The sequence below is a fragment of the Pelodiscus sinensis genome, chromosome 16 (assembly GCF_052426305.1).
Source record: "Pelodiscus sinensis isolate ZL-2025 chromosome 16, ASM5242630v1, whole genome shotgun sequence".
NCBI classification, from domain to species: domain Eukaryota; kingdom Metazoa; phylum Chordata; order Testudines; family Trionychidae; genus Pelodiscus; species Pelodiscus sinensis.
Window position 1 is genome coordinate 18,758,770 of NC_143067.1, and position 25,900 is coordinate 18,784,669.

The 25,900-nt window shown below is 44.2% G+C and overlaps 1 protein-coding gene and 1 long non-coding RNA gene across 3 annotated transcripts in view; one reads left to right on the forward strand and one right to left on the reverse strand.

Annotated features, from left to right (window-relative positions):
- Positions 1 to 10,110, forward strand: part of LOC149523510 (uncharacterized) — a 50,637-nt gene extending 40,527 nt beyond the window's left edge. Inside the window, exons 3-4 of the long non-coding RNA XR_016346953.1 lie at positions 1,705 to 1,853; positions 2,656 to 10,110. This is a non-coding gene — a long non-coding RNA (uncharacterized LOC149523510). The remainder of the gene's footprint in view (positions 1 to 1,704; positions 1,854 to 2,655) is intronic.
- FGF1 (fibroblast growth factor 1) overlaps positions 1 to 25,900 on the reverse strand; it is an 89,374-nt gene that overhangs the window by 33,743 nt on the left and 29,731 nt on the right. The window lies entirely within an intron of this gene.

Consider the following 25,900-nt stretch of genomic DNA (forward strand, 5'->3'; position numbering starts at 1 on the left):
TGAAGCCTGCTACCCATTCCTTTCCTTTGGTGTCCTCTAGTCCTTCTTTATGGGAACTAATGAAGAACTTTTCTGTATGCACCGTCTCCACCCAACTCCTGCTTTTAGAGACCTCTATCCTGTCCCCCCTCCGTCTCCTCTTTTCTAAGCTGAAAAGTCCCAGTCTCTTTAGCCTCTCTTCATATGGAACCTGTTCCCAACCCCTGATCGTTGTAGTTGCCCTCCCCTCTCCCACCCTCTCTCTTCCCCTCTCGCACCTCCTTTTCCCAGTCTCCCCCAGTTTTGTTCAATAAAATCAGATTCCATTTTTGAACACAATTGTCCTTTATTTTGTACATCAAGAAAAGGGGCTAGGGAAGGGTAAGTGGAAGGAGGTGAGGGAGGAATGGGGTACGAGCCCCTGATGGGGAGGACTGGGCTGGCTCTGCGGGCTTCTGGGGGTGGAAGCTCTCCTGCAGCCCCCCAATTGCCCCCTTTCCCCAGATGGCAGCCTGCGGCAAGTGCAGCCGGTCTGATGGCCGAGTGCTGTGATGTGCCCAGTGTGGGCACTCCGGGCACTCCAAGCCAGGACTGGTTTGCAAGCAGGGCACCCCTGAGAACTGTCTGTCCAGGGTGGTGGTCGGGTCACTTTAAGCGCAGCCCTCGGCTAGCCTGAGACAGCATCTCCACGCTCTAAGTCCTCCTGTGATGCCCTGCCGGCACTGCTTCCGGCCATCCTTAAGCCCGGTTCAGGGTCCACTTAATGTGGACATGCTAGTTCGAATTAGCAAAACGCTAATTCGAACTAGTTTTTAGTTCTAGACGCGTTAGTTCGAATTAGCTTAGTTCGAATTAACTAATTCGAACTAAGTTAGTTTGAATTAGCACTGTAGTGTAGATGTACCCTAATTGCTTTATACTACTCCAACGTGATGAGGCAGTCAACATCCATACTGATGTATTCTATTCATAAATGTGTCTCTTGCATGGCATTTCCTTTAATCAGAGCATTAAACATTCTGGGCTATATCCCACATTTTGGTGGATCTTTGCATTAAAAAGACGCTGAGTCTTTTTAAGATGGAACATAATAAAACCATGCTGTGCATTAGCAGGCTAAGAATCCATCTAGCTTCACATTTTTGAGAATTCTTATTTTTGCAAGAGATTAGAATTAAGAGTGTGATCAGCCCTCTTGTTCTCTGACAAAGCCCAGCAACTTTTTTAAGTCAACAGGAATTAAAAATTGGAAGGCAGCAAAGCCTTCCTATATAGCAACCAAAAAAGCTCCTCTGCTTGTTCTTTTAAAATCAGACCTCAAGGGCTGCTGCATAGTCAGTGAGACGTTCCCTTCCTCCCAGTGCTTATATTTTCTTTGAATGATCATTGCTTTTCTCTCATGTTTGCGTGGAAATATAAACCTGAACATGGGAAGGTTATCTCTCTTCCTCTCCTTTGATGTGTTTACTGTAACCCACATTACTAACAAAATTACTCAGTGGCTAAGGTAGCAGGAAGAGGGGACCTAGGTAAACAAACTACATCTGTGTACATTTCATTTAGCTTTTGTTTAGTTTGTTGCTACTGTGGTTTTGCTTGTCCTTTTTAAACTCTACAAAGCTGCCCAAAATGGTGACACTTGGTGGTAATTCTTGTCATTGTCAGTTATTTCCTTCCTTAGCCGGAAGCTTTAGTCAAGCTCTAATTATTCTTTTTATTATTCAGCTAGATCCTGGACCCAGAGCAAGTCCCTTTCCGCTGCTCACAGGGTATTGACTGTAGGAAATTCCCCCAGTGGTGCCGGGGCATTCCAGGAATGAGGAGGGATGCACGGCTCAGCTGAAGTGGGCTACATTCAAGGGTACATCTACACAGTGAGTGACAGCCTACAGCAGCATGTCTCCAGCTCCCGTCAACAAACTCGGGATCATGCTACAGGACTAGAAATAGCCATGTAGACATTGCGGATTAGGCTGGAGCTGAGGCTCTAGGAGCCCACTCCCTTCCTTGGATGTCAGAGTCTGAGCTATAGCCCAAGCCACAACATCCACAAAAGCAAGGAGGAGTCCTGTGGTACTTAAAAGACTAACAAATATATTTGGGCATACATTTTGGTGGGCAAATCCCACTTCATCAGCTACATTGGAGTGAAAATTACAGAGACAAGGTGTATATAATATATGTATGTACTAGTATATCAAAAGAAGGGAGTTACGAATCAAGTGTAGGACCAGTGTTAGCGAGGCCAATTCAATCAGCATGGATGTGCTCCCGCCCCCCCCAATCTTTAAGGTCGCAGCGTGAACCTAGATTCCCTCTAAGTTGTGCAGCAGCACGGCCCCACAGCTGCTTAATCAGCCCCACCCAGTGAGGGGCTCAGGGCTCCGCGCATGGTCCTGCCTGGCTAGGGGAGGGGAACTTCCCCCTCAGCTACCAGAGCAGCTCCCTGCTGAGGACAGGGCAGCCAGTCTCTCCAAGCTGGAATGTGGCTCTGAGCCTGCTTTGGAATAATTGAGGTTTGCTCTTTGTTAGTACCTAAATATTATCTTACTGTAGCATTCAGAGATGCAGCCAACCCAGACAGGGGCTCCATTTTGGCTGGGTGCTGTTTGAATAAACAGACAAAGTCCCTGCTACCAAAGACTTAGGCCCACTTTTTTTTTTTTTTTTTTACAGGTGGTTAAGTGTTGCCGCTCCCAGCCCTGCAACAGCAAAGGGTTTGGCTACACTACAGAGTTAAATCACCAAAACAAAAATCGCCACAGCATGTTCACATTTGCTTCTTCTGTCAACAGACAGGGGACACCACACTGGGGAATTCATCATCAACAGTGTGAGCAATGCATCGTGGGTATGTATTAGGGATGTCAACATGTAGCTGACTACATCGTTAACAGATAAGCCTGGGCTTATTGGTTAATATTGCAGCAACGAAAGGGGGGGAGGGAGCAGGAGCCGGGGTCTGTGAGAAACTGCCTTTAAGCAGGCTCCCCATAAGCACCAGATCTGCCTGCACCTCCCCACCCCACCCCCAAGAGCCAGCAGCATGGAGGGTGAGGAGGGCAGGTTGGAGCCGATATGTATGGGGAGCCACTGCATGTGCGGGCTCCACAGACCTGCCTGCTCCCCCGCTGCCTCCTACAGAGGCAGCAGGGAAGAAGAAGCAGGAGATGGCTTAAAAGCTGGTTCCCCCTAGCACCAGCTCCACAGTGCCGCCTTCTCCCAACACTGCTGCTTCTATCAGGAGCTAGAACAGGGGTACCCTGCAGGCAGCAGCTGCTCCGTCTTCCAAGTCAGAGTAGGCCATGCCTGTGGGGTGCCTGGACCCATGACAGACAGAGGATGCTCATTCCAGGACGGCAGGGGGGAAGCCAGTTAACCCCCAACGGTTAACTCAGTGGTCCCCAACCTTTAGAGGCTCCCGGGCGCCTGGGGCGGGGCCACTCACGCACTGGGTGCCCGGGTACATTTCTTGGAACCCCCAAGAAGCACATTTACGAACACCCATAACCATGAAACAGGATATTCGGCAGACCTGGAGACCCAGAACATATAGCTGTGAGAGCCAGGGCCACGTCCTCAGTATGCATTTGCATTGCCAAAAACCATGTTCCCATCTAGAGAGCTCCCAAGAATGTTGCCACTCCTTCCTTAACAGCTCCTAGTGCTCTCCTGCTGTCACAAGCCTAGATTCTACAACTTGTCATCAGTGCACTGTGAAAATACAAGACTTCTGCCCCAGATTTTTCCCTGTGCTGCAGCCCCTTAATGCTACCCACTGTGCCCCTTTTCCCTCTTTCCTGAAACCAGCACAGCAAAGAAGCAGCTGTGAATCTGACCAGAGTGTGGAGTTGCAGGGGTTAGGCATTAATCTCCAGTTCAGTGGAAAGGCCCATGGGAATGATGATGTATGAAGAGCTCCAGTAAAAAACCCGCATTTTAAAGGCACCTGTGCCTGCTTGGCCCCTCTTTCCAGCCTCCCCACAACACACTCACTCACCCCTTCACTGTGATTATTGGCCAAAATGCAATTCCAGCTCCAGAAGACTGAGGAGGGAAGGGGGATGAAGTGGGGAGGAGGGTGCTCCATGTGGCCTCTTTTGCGTTCAAACCAAAGAAACAAACACACACAAATATCTCAGCTGGCTGTGCCAATCCCATTTTCTCATGGGAGCTTTGCCTGCTGACTCCCAATATATACCCGATTTCCGAGGCCTATTTTGTGGAAAGAACACACTGGATACAGCAGAGCATAAGCTCTGTTTTGCCAATCAGAGATGTAAGGCTATGTCTAGACCGCAGACTTCTTGCGCAAGAAGTTTTTATCGGAAGAGATTTTCCGCAAAAACTTCTTGCACAAGAGCACGTCCACATTGCAAAAGCTCATTGAAAAGGCAATGCGTTTTTGCGAAAGAGAGCCACCAGGGCACCTTTTCCTCTTTCCTGTGCCTTTTCTTCTTTCCTCTTTTTGCACAAAAAACAAAAACAAAAAAACCCCTCTTCCCTATCTACACACACCTTTTTGTGAAAGAGCTTTTTTGCAAAAAGGCGTTTTTCCTTGTAGAATGAGAAATACCTACGCCAGAAAAACCCCTCTGGTCTTTTGATTTTTTTGCGCGAAAACACACTTGACGCTCTGCACGTTTTTTCAGAAAAACAGCCGTTTTTCCGAAAAAACTGTAGCATAGACATATTCTAACAGAAAATTCATTGCACCCACGGCCTGAAAGGGGATACCTCTCTGCCTTGGGCTATGGTTTCATTATCCCTTAAGTTTCTTCCAAGGAGCGCTTGGTAGCTGCTTCCCTGCTCCCCTTTCTCCAAAAAGAAAGAAAGACATTCTTTTAAACCAACAATTAACAGTGGTTATTAAACAAAAATAGGCCCATTTGGCAAGATGCTGAGTGCCTGGAGATGTGCCTAGCAACTTGCAGGGCCTGGCCCTTTTGTAGTCCCTAAAGACTGACCTGAACAATTTGAAGGTCAGGAGTGTTGAGATCCAGGGTTCTGGGTTTGGGTCTGTCAATTAATTGAGGTGCCTGCTTACCATATGAACTTCAGAGAGAATGGAAATTGTCATTTCCCAGGTAGGAGGCAGTGCCCTGCTTGCACATGAAAATTATCTCCTGTAATCCTAAGGCAGTTGACCTTGATTAATGCTATTGGTGCTGCTACTACAAATAACAGATAAAACTGAATGCAAGTTGTGGATCCCTTCTCTTTGCAAACCACTCTGTGGATTACCCTTCCCTTTAAGAAAAGGAATACAAATCGTTCTGTCACTGACCCATTATTCCTCCCTGGCACTCGCTATGCGTCAGGTTCTGCACTGCAAGCTACCTAAAGTTAGAGTAATCTCCACTGTCTGTTCCTTTGAAACCGAGCTCCATGATTCTGCCCGTCATTGCCCATAAGCAGAATGAAAGTATTTTCCTACCTGCTGGCAAGCAAGTCAGTAAACCCTGCTGAGGAGCAGTCTCCTAACAAAGCAAGTACCTTTCCCAGTTCTGTTTCTGGCACCAGCTGTCTACTCTGAATAGTTTAACGGGAGGGATTTCTTGGTGGTGTTTGAGGTTATTTGGGAATCAAGAGGAAAGCACCTATGAATGCCTTGCCTCAGAGCCTGGTCAGCATGTCTGATGAGGTGATAGCATACAAATGCCAGCCAAGCTTCTCTGTGAAAAGAGCCTAATTGCTCTTTGTAGCAGTTGCGCCTGGAAATAGCTAAAAGCTAGTAGTCTGGGTTTACATTACCTTTAGACTCCAGAAGAAAAATAACTTCTGGTTTATGGAGCCAGGGGAAAATAAGTGTTGCTTGCTCTGCTTGTTTTCTGAGTAATCGTGTATCCAGCTCTCTGCCTGAAACCCACATCAGTTGGTGCTGTCATCATTGCTCATCTAAAATAGAAAGTGTCATTGCTCATTATGGACAACAGACAGCACCAAACTATAGGGACCTACCACAACAAAATGAGTCTCCTCCCCTGCTGACATATCCCCGAGCCACAGAGCCTAGGAGTCCAACCAGTATTAAAAGGCCTGAGGTACCTTGAGGTACCATCAGTCATTTTGAAATAGAGGGTTTTTTTTTTCTTGTGTACTCCTGTTGTTTCTAATAAGCTCTTTAAATCTTAGAGCAGAAATCTCTATATTCCCTACTAGCATATGTTTGGTTGTTTGTAGGTTGCTCATGAGTACAGGGCTGTGTACAGTAAGTGGTTTATTATAGCCCTTGAGCAGTGGGCTGTGTGTATTGGTTTGTGGTTGCTGCGTAGCTAGCTGGGTTCTGTACAGTTTCTGGTGTTGCAGGGTTGTTGCACACTTAGCTCTTTTGCATCCAGTTTCACCACCTGCAAAATGGATGATTCTGATCTTACAGGGTTTAGGAGGAAAAACAATGTTTTAGAGCAGTGTTACTCAACTTGGGAAACTCTGGGGGCCACAATGATACTCACAGCACATGCCGAGGACCGCAACTTAAGTGTGGTTGCATATACATGCAAATATATGCAAATAGCTTCTTTCACACTGACAGGCATGAATACAAAGATTAAGGCAAGACTACACAACACACAGGCCTCATTTAAGTCAGTTCTGCTGATATTAATAAAATGCAGTATTTACCCGATTTCCACCCACATCACAGCACTTTTAATGAGCAATGGCTCTTGAGGAATTTAACTACTAAAACACATATCAACAGAAGACCATTATATTGCCTACTTTTTTGTTTTGGTTCCCACCCACGGGCTGCGAGTTGAGCCCCACGTAAACCCAAACTGCACCTTGGGCCGCAAACAAACGGGCCGCAGGCCACATGTTGAGTAGCCCTGATTTAGAGTCTTAAAACTGAAACCCTCTTCCATTAGGCCAGTGCACTCTTTCCTGATAAACATAAAACAGAACTATGTAGCACTTTAAAGACTAACAAGGTGGTTTATTAGGTGATGAGCTTTCGTGGGCCAGACCCACTTCCTCAGATCAAATAGTGGAAGAAAGTAGTCACAACCATATATACCAAAGGATACAATTAAAAAAATGAACACGTATGAAAAGGACAAATCAAATTTCAGAACAGAAGAGGGATGGGGGCGAGGAAGGTAAATGTCTGTGAGCTAATGATATTAGAGGTGATAACTGGGGAAGCTACCTTTGTAATGGGTAAGATAATTGATGTCTTTGTTTAAGCTTAGATGTAAACTGTCAATGAATGACAGTTCAGAGGATTGTCTTTCAACTGTAGTCTTAAAAGGTCTTTGAAGCAGGATGCAGGTAATCAAGTTGTTGAGACAATGTCCCTTCTGGTTGAAATGGCAAGAAACTGTTTTTTCTTTGTGATCCTGTCTAATATTTGTTTTGTGGGCATTGATTCTTTGGTGAAGTGTCTGAGATGTTTGTCCAATGTACATAGCAGACGGACACTTTCGGCACATGATAGTATAAATTATATTTCTGGATGAACAGGAATATGTGTTCTTGATCTTATAACTCACTTGGTTAGGTCCAATAATTGTATCATCAGAGTGAATATGTGGACAAAGCTGGCAACGGGGTTTGTTGCAAGGGAAGGTACCAGGGTTGGTATTAGTGTGGTATGTCCTGTGGTTGTTGGTAAGAATCATCTTGAGGTTAGGTGGTTGTCTTTAGGAGACTATGGGTCTGTCTCCCAGAGCGCCTCAGAGTTTAGTATCCTGTTCCAGTATAGACTGTAGTTTATTGATAATGTGTTGGACAGGTTTAAGTTGGGGGCAGTAGGTGATGACAAGTGGTGTTCTATTGTTGGTTTTCTTGGGTCTGTCTTGAAGTAGATGGTTTCTAGGTATTTGTCTGGCTCTTTCAATTTGCTTTTTTATTTCTCCGGGTGGGTAGTTGAGGTTTATAAATGCTTGGTAGAGATCCTGAAGTTTCTGGTTTCTGTCAGTGGGATTAAAGCAGATGTGGTTGTATCGAAGGGCTTGGCTATAGATGATGGATCGTATGGTGTATTCTGGATGGGAGCTGAAGGCATGTAGGTAACTGTATGAGTCAGTGGGTTTTCTGTAGAGAGTGGTGTCTAATTTTCCATTGCTGATTTGTACTGTGGTGTCCAGGAAATGGATCTCTCGAGTAGAATGGCCCAGGCTGAGATTGATGGTGGGGTGTAGGTTGTTAAAATCTCTGTGGAATGTCTCCAGTGTTTCTTGGCCATGCGTCCAGATCATAAAGATGTCATCGATGTAGCGTAAGTAGAGAAGGGATAAAAGGGGACGGGAGTTGAGGAAACGCTGTTCTAAGTCAGCCATAAAGATATTAGTGTACTGTGGGGCCATGCATGTACCCATGGCTGTGCCGCTGATCTGGAGGTATAAGTTGTTCTCAAACTGGAAATAATTGTGGGTGAGAACAAAGTTACATAGGTCTGCTGTCAGATTAGCAGTGGTGTCCTCTGGGATAGTGTTTCTAATTGCTTGTAATCCGTCTTCATGTGAGATGTTGGTGTACAGAACTTCTACGTCCATGGTGGCAAGGATGGTGTTATCAGGGAGGTTATCAATGTTTTGTAGTTTGAACTAGCGGGGTAATGTAGGCATACCGCACTTGCAAATGAAGCCCGGGATTTGAATTTCCCGGGCTTCATTTGCATAAGCGGGGAGCCGCCATTTTTAAAACCCCGCTGGTTCGAACCCCGTGCTACACGGGGCTCGAACTAGGTAGTTCGAACTAGGCTTCCTATTCCAAACTACCGGTACACCTCGTTCCACCTAGTTCGAGCCCCGTGTAGCCGTGCTGCACGGGGTTTGAACCAGCGGGGTTTTAAAAATGGCGGCTCCCCGCTTATGCAAATGAAGCCCGGGAAATTCAAATCCCGAGCTTCATTTGCAAGTGCGGTATGCCTACATTACCCTGCTAGTTCGAACTAGCGGGGTAGTGTAGACATACCCATATATACCAAAGGATACAATTAAAAAATGAACACATATGAAAAGGACAAATCAAATTTCAGAACAGAAGGGGGATGGAGGGTGGGGAAGGTAAATGTCTGAGAGCTAATGGTATTAGAGGTGATAATTGGGGAAGCTACCTTTGTAATGGGTAAGATAATTGATGTCTTTGTTTAAGCTTAGGTGTAAAGTGTCGAATTTAAGCATGAATTACAGTTCAGCGGATTCTCTTTCAAGTGTAGTCTTAAAAGGTCTTTGAAGCAGGATGCTGGTAATCAGGTCCTTGAGACAATGTCCTTTCTGGTTGAAATGGCAAGAAACTGTTTTTTCTTTGTTATCCTGTCTGATATCTGTTTTGTGGGCATTGATTCTTTGGCGAAGTGTCTGAGACGTTTGTCCAATGTACATAGCAGATGGACACTTTCGGCACATGATAGTATAAATTATATTTCTGGATGAGCAGGAATATGTGTTCTTGATCTTATAACTCACTTGGTTAGTTCCAATAATGGTATCAGCAGAGTGAATATGTGGTCAAAGCTGGCAACGGGGTTTGTTGCAAGGGAAGGTACCAGGGCTGGTATTAGTGTGGTATGTCCTGTGGTTGTTGGTAAGAATCATCTTGAGGTTAGGTGGTTGTCTATAGGAGAGTAAGGGTCTGTCTCTCAGGGTATGTCTACACTACAAAGTTAATTCGAACACAGGGTATGTCTACACTACCCTCCTAGTTCGAACTAGGAGGGTAATGTAGGCATACCGCACTTGCAAATGAAGCCCGGGATTTGAATTTCCCGGTCTTCATTTGCATAAGCGGGGAGCCGCCATTTTTAAAACCCCGCTGGTTCGAACCCCGTGCAGCGCGGCTACACGGGGCTCAAACTAGGTAGTTTGAACTAGGCTTCCTCAGGGCCGACGCTCCCCGCAAGCGCCGCGCCATGTGCCCGGGGCCAGGCCAGCCCCGAGCATCTGGCGGGAGCATGCAAATGCCCCCGCGGGCGCCATGGCGCCCGCGGGCACCGTGTTGGGGACCACGGACCTAGTGGCTAAAGCAGGCATGTCCAAAGTCCGGCCCGCGGGCCAATTGCGGCCCGTGTTCCGGTTTAATACGGCCCCACAGGTAATTTGGCAATATCTATCTTTTATGGCCCCCAACGAATCCCCGAGCACCGCTCAGGACTAAGGATGAGCTCGGGCGTGTTCGCAGCTCCACGTACCCGAACCCGCCGGGAAGCTGACAGCGCGCAGCGCTAATCACAAGTACTGAGACATTTTCCCGGTCCGCAGCTTCAGAGATCGGGAAATGTCTCAGTACCTGTGATTGGCGCTGCGCGCTGTCAGCTTCCTGGCGGGCTCGGGCACGTGGAGCTGCGAACACGCCCGAGCTCATCCTTAGACTCTTCACCACACACAGCCCGAAAGGCAAGAGAATTCTTGTTGGGCAGTGTATTAGTGCTCGGATGAACACACTTAGACCAAAACCTCTGGCACTGCGCTCACATGATCCCTTCCCCTTCTGGGCAATTTCAAAAATGGCGACTGTAAATAAGAGAAGGGAAGTTGACAGTAAGGGCCACCGCTTCCAGGACAGGTGGAAAGTGGAATATTTCTTCACTGAAATACGGAATCACTGTGTTTGTCTGATATGCCAAGAGACTGTGGCTGTTTATAAGGAATTTAATGTCAAGAGACGCTACCAGTCGAGACATAGCACATACGACAAGCTAACAGGGCGCAACCGCAGTGAAAAGTTGAAGCAACTTGAAGCTGTTTTAATGTCACAACAGCGATTTTTCACAAGAGCCCATGAGTCAAATGAAAATGCCACAAGGTGGCAACGTTAATTGCTAAAAATTGCAAATCTTTTGCTGAGGGTGACTTTATCAAAGAATGCGTTATGAAAATGGTTGAGAATATCTGTCCCGAGAAGAAGCAAGAGTTTGCCAACATTTGCCTGGCTCGTAACACTATAGCATGGAGAATTGAAGAGATTTCATCAGCTATTGAGAGACAGTTGACGTCCAAAGGAGTGGATTTTGACTTCTTTTCAATAGCCTGTGATGAAAGCACGGACCTATCTGACACAGCTCAGTTGCTGATTTTTATGAGAGGGGTGGACGATGAAATGAATGTGACTGAAGAGCTACTTGACCTCCAGAGCCTTACGGACCAAACAAGAGGAAAAGATTTATTTGTTTCTGTTAGTTCCGCCATAGATGGCATGAAACTGCCTTGGAACAAAGTTACTGGGATTATTACTGATGGGGCACCTGCCATGGCTGGTGAACAAAGTGGATTATCAACTCTAATCTGTAACAAGGTGATCGAAGAAGGAGGCAAAGCTATTAAACTCCATTGTATCATTCATCAACAAGTTCTCTGTGCTACACATCTCAAATATGATCATGTTATGAAACCGGTGCTAAAAACTATTAATTTTATTCGCTGTAAAGCCCTGTGCCACCGCCAGTTTAAACAGTTTCTACTGGACATCCAGGCTGAATATGAAGATGTTTTATATCACAACGATGTAAGATGGCTCAGTCGGGGGTCTGCACTGCAGCGTTTCTACTCTCTCAGAAAGGAAATCGGAGAATTCTTGGAAACAAAGGGACAACCAATGCGAGAACTATCTGATCCTATTTGGCTGGCTGTTTTGGGGTTTCTAGTTCACATAACAAAGCATCTGAATGTACTGAACACGAGTCTTCAGGGGAAAGATGCAGCAGTGAACCAGCTTTATTCACACCTCAAAGCCTTTGGAACAAAGCTGCAACTTTTCATAAGGCAGTTGTCACACACACAGCCCAATACCATACATTTTTCAGTGTTGCAGGAAATCATGAACAGTTTTCCACAGGACAATATCAGTGCGCAAACAAGCAGGTATGCAGCAGACATCGCATCTCTGGCTGGGGAGTTTAAACGGCACTTTCAGGATTTTGCATCTATTGAAAAGGAGATCAGCCTTTTCTCCTCTCCATTCTCTGTTGACCCCGATGATGCTCCAGATCAGCTGCAGCTCGAGCTCATTGAGTTGCATTGTGACAGCGAGTTACGCAGTCGTCACCAACAGCTCTCTCTTGTGAACTTTTACCGCCAATTGGATAAGAGCCGGTTTCAAGTGATTCGAACATTGGCTAAGAAAATGCTGAGCTTGTTTGGCTCAACATATATGTGTGAGAAGACATTCTCTGCTATGAACTTTAACAAGAACCGCGTGAGGATAAGACTAAGTGACTCTCACCTGCGTGACATTTTGCGCATCAAAACCACTGCCTTTGAACCAGACCTAGCCTATGTGCTGCAGTCCAGATCTCAGTTTCACCCTTCACATTAGTGCAGGCAAGTTTTTTTTTCAATTGAGATGAATACATTGTAAAATCTCAGTTAATGTCAGTTGGTCTAAATCAGTTATAAATATATTTGGACACAACATGTATACTTGGTGTTATGTTCCTGTTCATATTTTTTGAACTTAAAAGTTGACAGACAACCTTTATTACCAATAATATGTAATGTACTTTACAATGTTCCTGACATATATTTCAGCTTCCTGGATTTTTTTTTCATCTGGCCTTCAGATATGAAAGGCAGAGTGATTTAACACCTGTTTAGATTTGTCATCCATGTGATGAAATGAAAAGTATGCCGTTTGCAATAAACTTTGCATAAAATAGTTAATTTGCATTTAATTTTAATGGTTCAAAGAATGTCAGGCAAAATGGTCGGCCCTTACGCATGTTCACTTCATCAAATCTGGCCCTCTTTGAAAAAAGTTTGGACACCCCTGGGCTAAAGCATACAAGTGTCAATCAGAAGCCCTACGTTCCAATCCCAGCTCTGACACTGATTTAATGTGTGGTTGTTGTGCTGTGTGGGGTCATAGGATTTCATTTCCCAAGACACTGGAAATATGCCTCGATGTCAGCACTATGCAGTGCTGGACCTATGGTTCTGGGCTCTAGAAGGACATGACTGAATTAATACAATGAGAACTATACAGGGACATTGCCTGGAGGAGACAGCCTCTGACCTGATGATACTGCTTGCCTTGAAATAGCCTCTCATGTAGAGCAAAATGAACAGCTCTTTGACAGAAGGTGGCCTTCATTAAGGAAATGATTTTTGTTGATCCCTCATGTGGTCATATTTGCAAAGCACTTGGGGACCCTAGAAGCAGTGGCTCTATAGAGGTACAAAGGGCTGTTTTTCTTGACACCCTCATCCCTAGCACATCTCCAAGCAGGGAGGTTATAGGAGGCAAAACAGTCGCCATACTCTCAAATGTCACCATTTCCTCCCTTCCACCCGTATTCCAATTACCTTGCAGCACACAGGGCTAAATGTCAGACCACAAAAACAATACAGCTCCAGATTTGCTTAGTGTCTCACTGCAGGTGTGGCTGCCTTGGCAGTAAGATCCCTCCCAAGCTGCCTCCCACAGACAGACTCGCTCACCACTTAGCCTCTTCCTCCAGGTTGGTGTTCCCAGAAACAGGCAAAAGGGAGCACACAGCTCACCTCAAGGCCAGGAGCAGGGGCTTCATAGTTTTATTTTAAGGTTCCATTTACAGTTGCCTTTCTCCAGGGAGCTTCTCTCCCATTTCCTCTGTCTCTATCCCTGGCTATTTGGGGATGAAGATATAAGTGCTCAGTTGTTTTAGGTTGAGAGCTTGGCCATTAACTGGTTCTGTCCAATACAATGGAGACAAAAGCTAAATGAAAGGATCCAGCCTAAGGATTTTATTCCTTTGCAAAGACCTTGATCTGGCATTTCGGGTGTACCCAAACCCCTCCCTCCCACTGAAATCTCATCCATCTACAAACCCCAAAACTCAGTCAAAAAGGCCAAGTTTCACCTGGTTTCTCCATCAAAATTCCACGAAACCACACATCTCTGCTAATGGCAATGCTCAACTGTTGGCCACTCCCTCTTTTGCACAAAGGTTTCTGGAACCTCAGCAGGTTGGCTCCCTGACACACTCAAGTCTTGATTTAATAGTGAACATAGGGAATTTTCATGTGGTGTGAGGTGCAACTGTGAACACTTCCCACTACTGGAGTCCAGATAAGCATCCAAACTTAGCATAGGCTGCAAAATCATGAGCTGAGTTTGGATCTAGATTTCAAACAACTCCCTTTCCTGCTTTGGAAGGCATATTTTTGTTTCTAATCCAAGAGATAATCCAAACATCCTAAACATGTGATTCACCATCATGAGCTAGATCATTACTCAACAGTCAGGCTTCCCCAAGTGTTGAATCGGGTGGAGTTGTTCCAAATAGGACTCCTTGATTTCTAGATTGGCCATAGACTCAATATTAATTTACAACTCTGGAAATCCATAGGGTGATGAGCTGTCCTTACCTATATGCAGAATACACAGACATGTAGAGTACCCCAAAATTCTGGGCACCACTGTGTCTTAATGTCCACCCAAACACCTCTTCCTATCCCTGATCTGTGGCTCTGCTTGCTTGAGAGAGGGTCAAGTTAACTTAAAAGTGACAAAACCTGCCAGGCCTATTAGAAGAACACTAAACCTGTGAAGGAGCCATTCAAGTGGTAATCAAGCCATTTAACAGGCATTTGCAAACCCCAGGTATGTACTGTCAGACTTTATCTACATTTAACAGTTTAAAGAACAGCCGGGGCAGCCCTTTAAACTGAAAATGTGGCCATGGCACGAGCACTGGGAGAGAGATCTCCCAGTGTGCTACATTTTACAGCGCTGTAACTTGTGGCACTCCAGGGAGGTGTGTGTTTTTTCACACTCCTGAGCCAAAAAGCTACAGTGCTGTAAAGTGCCAGTGTAGACTTAGCTTCAGTTTCTGAATTTACTGTGTTCAATATTTCAAACAACTCCCCTGCCCACTAGGTCAGGAGTGGTGGAATGTAAATGCTTGTTTCTAATCCAAGAGATAATCCAAACATCCTAAACATGTGGCTCACCATCAAGAGACAGATAATTACTCAACAGTCAGGCTTCCCAGAGTGTAGTAGCAGGTATAGTGGTTCCAGATATATTAGGTGTGTTCTGAAGATTATAAAATCACTTCTCTAAAAAACTGCCCTCCCCTGGCTGCCATTGGCCATGGGGCCCTAATTTAATAGGCTTTATGGGGACCTACACAGTACTAAGGATGACTCTGATAGTGTGTTAACTGGGCTAGGTCTAGGAGGTTTGTAGAAGGGACTGTGCACTTTGTCGTGTTAAATTCCAGCAAACACTGTCTGACAGAATTCTGCCCCATATTCTCTAGCTCTGTAGCCTATTTCTTCATTTAGAATCTAATAACTGCACGATATAATTGCAGTATAATTTTGTAGTTGCTTGGGCCAACAGCTCAAGATCCATTTTCCAGCCTGCCTTTAAGCTCAATAAGGCTATGTCTACAATGCAACACTATTTTGGGATTCTGGAGCTCGCTATTTCGTTATTTTAGGCTTGCTATTCTGACATCCCTGTAAACCTCATTCTACAAGGAGTAAGGGATATTTTGGAATGGCACTTTATTTTGAAATTTGACGAAATAAGCTATTTCAAAATACCATTGAAATAAGATGCAATTTGCATAGCTCAAATTGTGTAACTTATTTCGAGTTACAGTGCAGTGTAGACTCACCCTAAGATTATTGTGTTGCAATATTTAGTAAGTTAATAAGATATAGGTGAAAACGCCAAAGAATTTCCTTCATGTGCTATGTTTCCAGGGGCGCGGGGGATGGGGAGGGCTGAGGAAAATGTCTTCCAGTGAGAGAATACAGTTCATAAGTATTGTTATGGGAATAGTATAGCAGGGGTCAGAGTTCCAGAGTCAACTGCACCTCTGACTCTCTTATGGCCTCTCTGAGAGTACCCCATCAAATCTAAGGCCTCTAGCTGTCCCCTTTCTTAGGGCAGTCACTTGTCTTCCTTCCGCTTCAGACAGAAGATTAGGCAAGGTCTGCACTAGATCTCGCAGCTCAGCTTAATGTGCACAACTCTAGCTACATAGAATATGTAGCTCGAGTTGGCTTACCTTAAGCTGAGCTTGGCAGTGTCCCGTCAGCGGGAGGCCAACAGGAGCAAACGCTCCTGTTGGCTTCCCTTACTTCGGGCAAGAATAGGAGTACTGGATGGTGGGAGCACCCTCTGCATTTGATTTAGCGAGTCTTAACTAGATTCACTAAATCAAACTCCAGAAGATCAATTGCAGCAGCAGCAATCTTCCGTGGGGTGAAGACATGCACTTAAGATGCAGTTTCTCCTGCAATTCATTATCACCTTAGCAAGTCTGAGTTTAGTTCAACTCCTATTGTCCTGTTCTCTCCCAAGGCAAGAATTAAGCAGTGACCTGCCAGCCTTCATAAAGCACAGTATTACATATTCACAGTGGGTGTGTCTAGACTACATGGCTCTGTCGACAGAGCGATATAGATGAGTGTACTTGGCAAAGGGAAATGAAGCGGTGATTTAAATAATCACCGCTTCATTTACATCACTGTGCCGATCAGCTGATTGTCGGCACAGCGCAGTAGTCTAGACGGGAATCAGCCGACCCCAGAACCCTTTGTCGTCAGATCCTGTAAGCCTCGTTTCAAAAAATGAGGAGTACAGGAGCTGTCAAAAATCACTCTGCTGTTGGCAGAACCGCGGCTAAGCCGCGGTTTCAGTTTTGAAATGGAGCTTTTTCGAAACAGCGCCCAAACGTGATTATGCAAATGAAGCGCGGGATATTTTAATCCCCGCTTCATTTGCACTTCCGATGTGCTTTATTTACATCCCTCTGCCAACAGATGGGTGTAGTGTAGACCTAGCCTTAGGCTAGGTCTACGCTGCAGACTTCTTGTGCAAGAACAGCCATTCTTGTGCAGAAACTTGCAGAATGTCCACACTAAAAGCCCATTCTTGAGCAAGAAAGTTTACAGTAGATCATCAGAAGAGAGGGCTTTTTGTGCAAGAGTTATTCCTCTCTCCACAAGGAATAAGCCTTTTTGCGTAAGAGAGCGTCCTGGACACTCTTGCACAAAAGCACATGGCAGTGTGGACACTCTCTTGCCCAAGAAGCCTGCAGTGTAGACATAGCCTCTAATTTTCAACAATAACATAATTAAAAATGAAAGCGTTTTAAAAATCAATTTTTGTGTGTGTATTAGTGCTAACTGGTTGTTTCCTTTTTAAATTTCTCTCAGCCAGGACAATGAAAATAGACTGGTAAATTTCACTTTGGATTAAGGCCAGTTTAAGGTTGTGAAGCCTAAAGCTGTAAAATTTGGGTTGCAAATGCTGTTGCAGGGATTTAAAGCCAAACAAGCCTAGTTTCCACTTGAATTTATTATTATTTATTATCAATCTCAGGTTTCACAAGATGGATGTGGAAATTACCCTTCCAAAAGGTGGCATCCCTGTGAAGAAAATTAGCCCAATTACTTAAGCCCTCAAAATATCCATGTATGGCCCTTGTGTTGGTTATTTGAACAGATGTGAAGTCACCCAGCATCTCTCTAAGTAAAAAAAATGATTGAAACGAATGTACTTTCTGCCATGCAGATAAAATACAGTTGGTTATGCAGATTTCTGGCTGAATACTAATTGGGAAGGTTTCCAAGCACTGGGAAATGTCAGTTGCACTCAGATGTTGAATTACTCCCCTCATCCCAGTTTAGAGAGAGAGACAGACAGAACAGAGGATTGAGACCCATCAAACCTTAGTGAAAGTTTTGGATCTGACTCTGGTCCTTCTCTGCCCCAGATGTGACAGCACCAAGAGGGGTCTGAAGCTCTGAGAGGCACATGCTGAGTCTAGCCTTCATGGGACAAAATGATTGAATCCCTGCAAAAAATTGTTAAAATCACAGGCTGCACAGAGACAGACTCATACAGCTGCTCTTGCATGGACTCCAAGCAAAACAGTGCCCTGTTTGAAACAGTGGTGCTCAATATTCAGACCAAAGCAGAAGAGGGTGATGTTTTTCAAAAAACTAAATAACCCTGAATCAACCCTCTAACCAAAATAAAATAAAGCCCCTCAAATAGCGAATGAGCTGTATCCACTTTTAAGCACTTGATGACATTACAGTCCTAATATTCAAATATTTTTATGCAGAGCCCTATCCAAAAAAGTGCTCAGGTGCTTATATTTCACATCCACGCCTTTGGTCCTAATTTAAAGACAGAGAAAGATTCAGCTTTCTTAATGTAATGAGAAAGCTAATTCCATAACTGTAAACACATATAACTCTAACCCCAAATCATTTCAAGGAAACATCAATGCATACTTCCTGAGCAATGAGTGAGATTTTAAGAGAAAGGGGAAGTGGAAAAGGTTAGACAAAGCCATTGCACAGGGGTGGGCAAAAGGACCTCCACGGGCCAGATCTGGCCTGCCAAGTGGGTGGATCATAGGGCGGGGACAGAGCGGAGAAGGCTTTGCATGCTCCCTTGCACCTAGGTCTTAATTGGCCCAGGGACAGGGGAGCACGCAAAGCCTCCTCCCACCCTGCCAGGAGCACGTGGCACTTTGAAGCGCTGCTCCTGGGGGGGCGGTGTAGAGCGGAGGAGGCTTTGTGCGCTCCCCCACCCCCAGGCCAATCAGGACCTGGGGGTGGGGGAGCTGCGTGAAGGTTCCTTCACCCTGCCCTGGCCCTGTGAGGAGCCTGCGGCACTTCAAAGTGCCACATGATCCTTGCAGGGCGGGAGGAGGCTTCCCATGCTCCCCTGCCCCCAGGCCCTGATTGGCCTGGGGGTAGAGGAGCATGCCAAGCCTCTTCCAGAGCATGGGTGCCTAGTGGGACGCAGGGGCAAAGAGGCTCCCTCCACCCCCAGACCAATCATAGTCTGGTGGTAGGGTAGCCCTGTTCCTTCCCATTTAGGCCCCTCCCCTTCTGGGGTGGTCTGGGGACACTTCAAAATTTTTTGAAGTGTCCCCCAGGCAAAAATTATTGCCAACTCCTGCCGTTGCATATAACCTTGTAGGTGAGAAAAAGCACTGGGAGGTAATGTTGCCTAATGACCACACCAAAAACCTGGATGTCACAGCTGTAGCCCTTGCTCCATCACTGTGCGACTGTAGGTATGTGATGGGCATTAACAAGTCTGTGTCTTCAATTATGTTTTAGAAAAGGATATAAAAATACTTGGCTTGACAGGGTTTTGAGAGACTTAGTGAGATGTTTATAAAGTACGTTGAGATTTTCATGTAACGGCCTTATATTTACTTCAATTGATTTCCCATTTAAATGAACATTTATCAAAGGCTTCCATTTATTTAGGCATAATATTAGAACTACACATTTATGCAAAAAGAGAATCATAAAACTGGAAGGAATCTCAAGAGTTCATCAAGTCCAGTCTCTTGCACTCATTGCAGGACCAACCACCATCTAGACTATCCCTGGCATGTCTTTATCTAACTGCTCTTAAAAATCTGCAGTGAGAGATTCCACAACTTACCTAGGCAATTTATTTCAGTGCTTAACCATTCTGACACTTAGGAAGTTTTTCTTAATGTCCAACCTAACACTCCCTTACAGCAATTTGAGCCCATTGCTTCTTGTCCTATCTTTAAGGAGAACAATTTTTTATCCCCCTCTTTGTAATAACCTTTTAAATAATTGAAAGCTGTCATCATGTCCCCTCTTTATCTTCTCTTTTCCAGATTAAATTAATCCAATTATTTCAATCTTCCTTCACAGATCATATTTTCTAGACTTTAAATTATTTTTGTTGCTCTTCCCTGAACCTTATCCAATTTGTGCACATCTTTCCTGAAATGTGGCACCCAGAACTGGACACAGTACTGCAGCTGAGGCCTAATCAGTGTGGATTAGAGCAAAAGAACTACCAAATCCCGGAATCGTCTGTGCTTTTTTTGCAACAGTACCCCACTGTTGACTCATATATAGCTTGTAGTCCACTATGACTCTGGATCCCTTTCTGCAGTACTCCAATACTGTACATTTCCTTTCCTTTCCCATTTTGTATGTGTGCAGTTTATTGTTCCTTCCTAAGGGGAGTACTTTGCATTTGTTCTTGTTGAATTTCATCCAATTTACCTCAGACCATTTCTCCAGTTTGTCCAGATCATTATGAATTTTGACCCTATCCTCCAAAGCACTTGCAACCCTTCCCAGCTTGCTATCATCTGCAAACTTTATAAGTGTAATCTCTATGCCATTATCTAAACTGTTGATGAAGATATGGAACAGAACCACTCCTAAAACTGATCCTTGCAGAACACCCTCATTATGCTCTTTCACCATGATTGTGAACCATTAATAACTATTCTCTGGGAATGGTTATGCAATCAGTTATGCACCCACCTTATAGCACCCCCAGCAAGGTTGTATTTTCTTAGTTTATTAATGAAAAAGTCAGGCAAGACTGTATGGAATGCTTTACTAAAGTCTAGGTATATACCACATCTACCACTTCCCCCTTATCCACAAGACTTGATACCTTCTCAAAGAAAGCTATCAGGTTGGCTTGATGTGATGTCTTTTACAAATCCATGCTGACTGTTACTTATCATTTTATTATCTTCTAGATCAGTGGTTCCCAAACTTTTCGGCATCAAGCCCCCTTTTTGATTTTTGAGAAACTCTCACGCCCCATCCCCACCCCCAGCAAAACATGTTGAGCAAAAAAAGGAACGGACGGGGCAGCAAATATATAGCAAAAATAGCAGCAAACTTGGGGTGGAGATTGACCGGGGGCTGGGTCACCTCACGCCCCCCCCCCCGGAATTTCTTCACACACACCCCAGGGGGGCATGTCCCCCAGTTTGGGAACCCATGTTCTAGATGTTTGCAAGTGGATTCCTTGATTATTTACTTCATTATCTTTCCTGGTACAGAAGTTAAGCTGACTGGTCTGTAGTTTCCTGGGTTGTCCTAATTCCCTTACAGTACAAACACAAGTACAAATGTGAAGCCACATTATTTAACTAAATCCAGTGACTTCACCTCACAGTTCAGTCATGATGAAAATAACTAGGACAATGAAATAACAAAGTGTTGGTATTACCTACAGTTCTATTGGGAAACTAAATTAATATTTGTTAAGAGACTTGCTCTTTTCCTGCGGTGCTCTAAGCATTATTTATTTATTACTATGAGCTTTCACTGGCAATCCAGTGAGAGATTTCAAATGGGAACATTTGGCAGCAGCCTTCACATCCTGGTAAATATATATCTTTTACCTTTAAAATGCTGACATTTTTTAAGGCATGAACATCATCTATTCACAAAGACATGTCGGAAGGGAAGAGCTTGATCCAAACCACATACTGGCATCCCTAGTACTTCTAGCACTTCTGCTGAGACTCATTATTTACGGTTGCTTCTGACCGTCAGTAGGAAAGTGGGACACCAAAAGGGAAAAACAGTAAAATAAAATCCCAGTGTTTCGAAAATTAGGATTTATCTTCTGATATTTATTTGGCTAAAAATCTTGTCCCATCCCCAATTATTTTCAGACTTTAACCACAACAAACTAATAATTCAAATAAATATAACTCTAAGCATCACCGGGGAAAGACTTGTAAATATGCAACCCCGCCAGAGAATCTGAAAATGTAAACCGAAATTTAAAAATCACCTAGAAGGAGGGAAGGTTGGCAGATAGGGTAAAGTGTGTTTGAAATATGAAAAAGTTAAGTTAGAATAGGAAAGAATGCCTGATGTTATTCAGCGATTTTATTGATGTAGTTATGGTAGCAGTTGAATAAAATCCCAGAAGAGGGCGCCCCTGGCTAAATTTACAAGCGCAGCAGGATAACCATACTTGAAAAATAAGGCATTAATAGGAAAACAATGGTAGTACATAACTAACTTTTGATAAGGATCCACTCAGCTCTTCGTCCTGTAATATTGTTTAAGATTCATGTGAAGGCAGGGAGGAAAAGTCACTTCAGAGCTAAAGAATGTTCTGTTACAAAGATATAGTAGCTGTGCTATTGAATGCATCTTTGTGGGAGCCTTGCTTGTAAAAAGTAAAAATGAGAATCATACACACCTAAACTCAATCACTAGGGTTCAAAAAGCTCATTCCAAAGTGCTACTGAATTAATCGTTAGCTACAAAAATCATATTTCTCCAGTCCTTTAAGCAATTGTTTCTATTGCTTAAAATTTTTTTGTGGATTTTGAGTTAGATGCAAACACTTACGTGCACACCAACTCACTTTTATAGCTACTCATCTGAGGAAAGAGTGTGTTCCAAGAAAACTGTTTCAATTTTATAATTAAAGGCATGCCACAAAATTAAGTGTGTCCTTAAATATTCAAAAATTCTCCAAAATGACACTCATTGGTGTTTGTTAGGGTTGGGCAAACAACTTTTTCTTAATATTTAATTCTGTCCAGTACTGTGATTCTGAAAGCTGACCCAAAGTATAACTGTGGAAAAAAGGAGCAAGAAGGGAAAACAGCCTAATGAAAAATAATTAAAGTTGTGTATAAATATGTAAGTGCACTAAAACTCCAAGATTTTGCAAATAGTTGAGGGCCACACTCTTCCATGATATTAATGGAGGAAGCACGGGGTCTGGGAAGGAGGTTGGGTGCAGAAAGGAGCTTGAGGTAAAAGACTGGGGTGCAGGAGGGAAAGAGGGGTCTGGGGTAGTAATGTTAGCGAGTAGTTGACTAGTTGGCTACCCAATAGGCATAAGCCGAGCAATCCCAACTCGCGGTGGTCCATGATGCTTCACCTCTGCATTTTAAATGTAGTAAGAGCTGGGCTTATGCAAGCCCAGCTCTTACTACATTTAAAATGCAGAGCTTCAGCATGGGTGGCTTCCAGTGACTGGCACAAGCCAGGACTGCTCAGGGGCGTGCTAGTGGGGCAAGGCAAGCAGGAAGCCTGTCTGGGGCTCCCTGCTGCATCCACGGGCCGGATCTGGCCTGTGGGCCATATTTTGCCCAGGCCTGTACTAAAAACATAGGTAGGGCAACTGATGAGCTTACAATCTATTTGGGAGAGGAGATTTCTAATGTGGGAAGGAAGGATTTTGCTAACCTTTATTTTTAATGAAATTATCTTTTAAAAAGCTAAACACAGATTTAAACTACAGGAAAAACAAGTTTTATAAATTGAGCTCGATTTATGGTCCCAAAAAACAGATCAAGAGCTTCAGAAAAGTTCAGCCTACACCATTTTTGTCTGTCTGGCATATGACCTGTACAGAGATTGCTCATACCTGCCACTAGCGTTAGTCTAATAATTCCTTGTGAATAATGCTTATTGTGAAAGTTTGCATTTGTTTTACTGACTTAGTAATTGTCAATAGCTTTCCCCATTATTTAGCCAGTGATACTAAAGAGGGGAAATCTAGGGGAAATTACCTTTTGATTGACAAATGACACAATCTGCAATACCTAATAGGCTAGTTCATATATGAAAGTTTATTCAGAATGCCCAGTTTCATATATGGATGAAATTCTTCCCTAGGCAGAGAGCCCATGTAAGGCAAATATACCATTTAAGTTCTAAATAAGTCCTCAAAAATGGGGTTTAAGTGAGACTGAAATGGTGCATAGACTTAAAGTGTAGACAGGGGCACATTCACCCATGTATGAATAATGTAAAGTCTTTGCTTAAGACAGGAGTGACTCTTTGAGCTGATATACTTGGATGAGGGATTGGCTGGAGTGAAGGGAACCATAAAAATACACACCAGGGTGCTACACACAACCATAGACATCATGAAGTTACTCAGTTATATGGTTTTACAAAGCAATCCAAACATATTTTCTTGTTCAGGCAGTGGGGTATTTGCAATGTGAGGTGGCTTTCCCAGATAGTACTTGGGGCCAGATGTGCAGAATGCAAAACAAACTAGTCTGCATTTAACTCCAGAAATGGGCATTGCCTTCTGGGGGTTTTATGGATTGTAAATTAGATTTGATGTAAGCAGTGTGCAGAAAGCTGGATTCTATCTTTCCTAGAGACACAGGGGCTAGGTCTAGACTGGCATGATTTTCTGGAAATGCTTTTAATGGAAAAGTTTTCCGTTAAAAACATTTTCGGAAAAGTTTTCCATTAAAAGCATTTTCGGAAAAGAGCATCTAGATTGGCATGGACGCTTTTCCGCAAAAGCACTTTTTGCAGAAAAGTGTCCGTGGCCAATCTAGATGCTCTTTTGCGCAAAACAAGCCCTGATCGCCATTTTCGCGATCGGGGCTTTTTTGCGCAAAACAAATCTCAGCTGTTTACACTGGCCCTTTGGCGCAAAAGGGACTTTTGCCCGAACGGGAGCAACATAGTATTTCCACAAAAAGCACTGATTTCTTACAGTAGGAAGTCAGTGCTTTTGCGGAAATTCAAGTGGCCAGTGTAGACAGCTGGCAAGTTTTTCCGGAAAAGCAGCTGATTTTCCAGAAAAACTGACCAGTCTAGACACAGCCAGGTTGATCTGTTTGGAGTGATGTATTAGTTATATGTATGCTGGAATGAAGATCTCCCTTTTCATACCCATGAGAGACGCATGGAGAGTGTGGGGTATGATCCTATGGGTGAATGCACTAATAGCCTAACGCTCTTGCTTTCATTCTTGGAGCCAAGAAAACAAATGGCAGAATGGGTCCAGCGTATAATTCAAGGGCTGCCCCCAGGAAAATTATAAACTAGTGACACTAAGTTTAGTTGGAAGACTGCCTTACAAGTGGGTGCCTCTTGGGCTTCTGGTCTTCGTCTACCTACCTAATGACTGAGAACTCAACAACTTTGCATGGGACATATTGCACTAGGAAACTTAGATTATCTCCTCTTAACGTCAGTAATCAGCTGGTATAAATGTTCTAGCTACCGAACGCTATAATCTTTGAACACAGCAACTGTCTCAAACCACTTCCTATTCAACTATGCAAGAGGGCCACTCAAACGCCTGGTGAATGCCCAAGGAAATACTTCTCAGTTCATGGTGGTGGTCTGTTGGTCACACTACCACTGAGCAGAGGAACTCTATGGTGTAAGAATCTGCTGATGGCCTTTATCAACAGTGAGTTACTACCCTTCTCCCCACCCCACTCAGTTTAGATGGTTAGCTAGCTATGATGATTCAGGAGCAACAGCCCATGCATGCAGGTCAGAACCAAGCCCACCTGTTCTGGGAATAGTGGCTGCACAACACTTGCTTTCCTTCCCTCACAAAGTCCAAGAGGGGCATGCAAGGAAGTAAGGTTGGGGAATGATCTCTCCATGTGCTTGTGAGGCTGAGTTGGGTGAGCCTGCTGCCTGCTCGCTGCTGCCCCTAGTGGCTGTTAGGAAGCATAGCTGCTCCATCCTCTCCATGCCCTCTGCTGGCTCAAGCGTCAGTAGGTAGCATGGCCAGCCCTGGACATATGCTGCTCTCTTTTGTCCCTATGGGCCATTAGGGAGCATAGCCCCTCATTCTCAAACACTCTGCTGCCCCAAATGGCCAGTAGGTAGCTTAGCTGCACCTCCCCACTCAGTCTATTGCCTTTAGTGCCTATTAGTTACTCCTACCTATCTGTTGAAAATGCTACCAGGTGGAATAGTGGTAGAAATGTAGCTGTGTTAGCCTGGTACAGCTGAAACAAAAAACAGGACTGACTAGCACTTTAAAGACTAACAAGATGGTTTAATAGGTGATGAGCTTTCGTGGGCCAGATCCACTTCCTCAGATCAAATAGTGGAAGAAAATTGTCACAACCATATATACCAAAGGATACAAATAAAAAAAATGAACACACATGAAAAGGACAAATCAAATTTCAGAGTGTGAATAATGCCAAGTCATGTAGGACAGCTGGCCAAATGTGAGTTTGGTTTAAAAACTTTTTAATTTCATGTAGCATCCTTAAAACACAACCTGCTTGGAAGAAAGAGAGAGCATGTTAATTGCATGCTAAAGAGAAGGGGAAGGATTTATGATGAGATTTTAAGGAATGAAGTGAAGGGAGACATTTCCAGCTAGATGGATCAGCACAGACAACTGAGTGACTCCCACACTCACAAAGTCAAAGGGAGGGGCAGAGAAGACAAAGATTTAAAGTGAA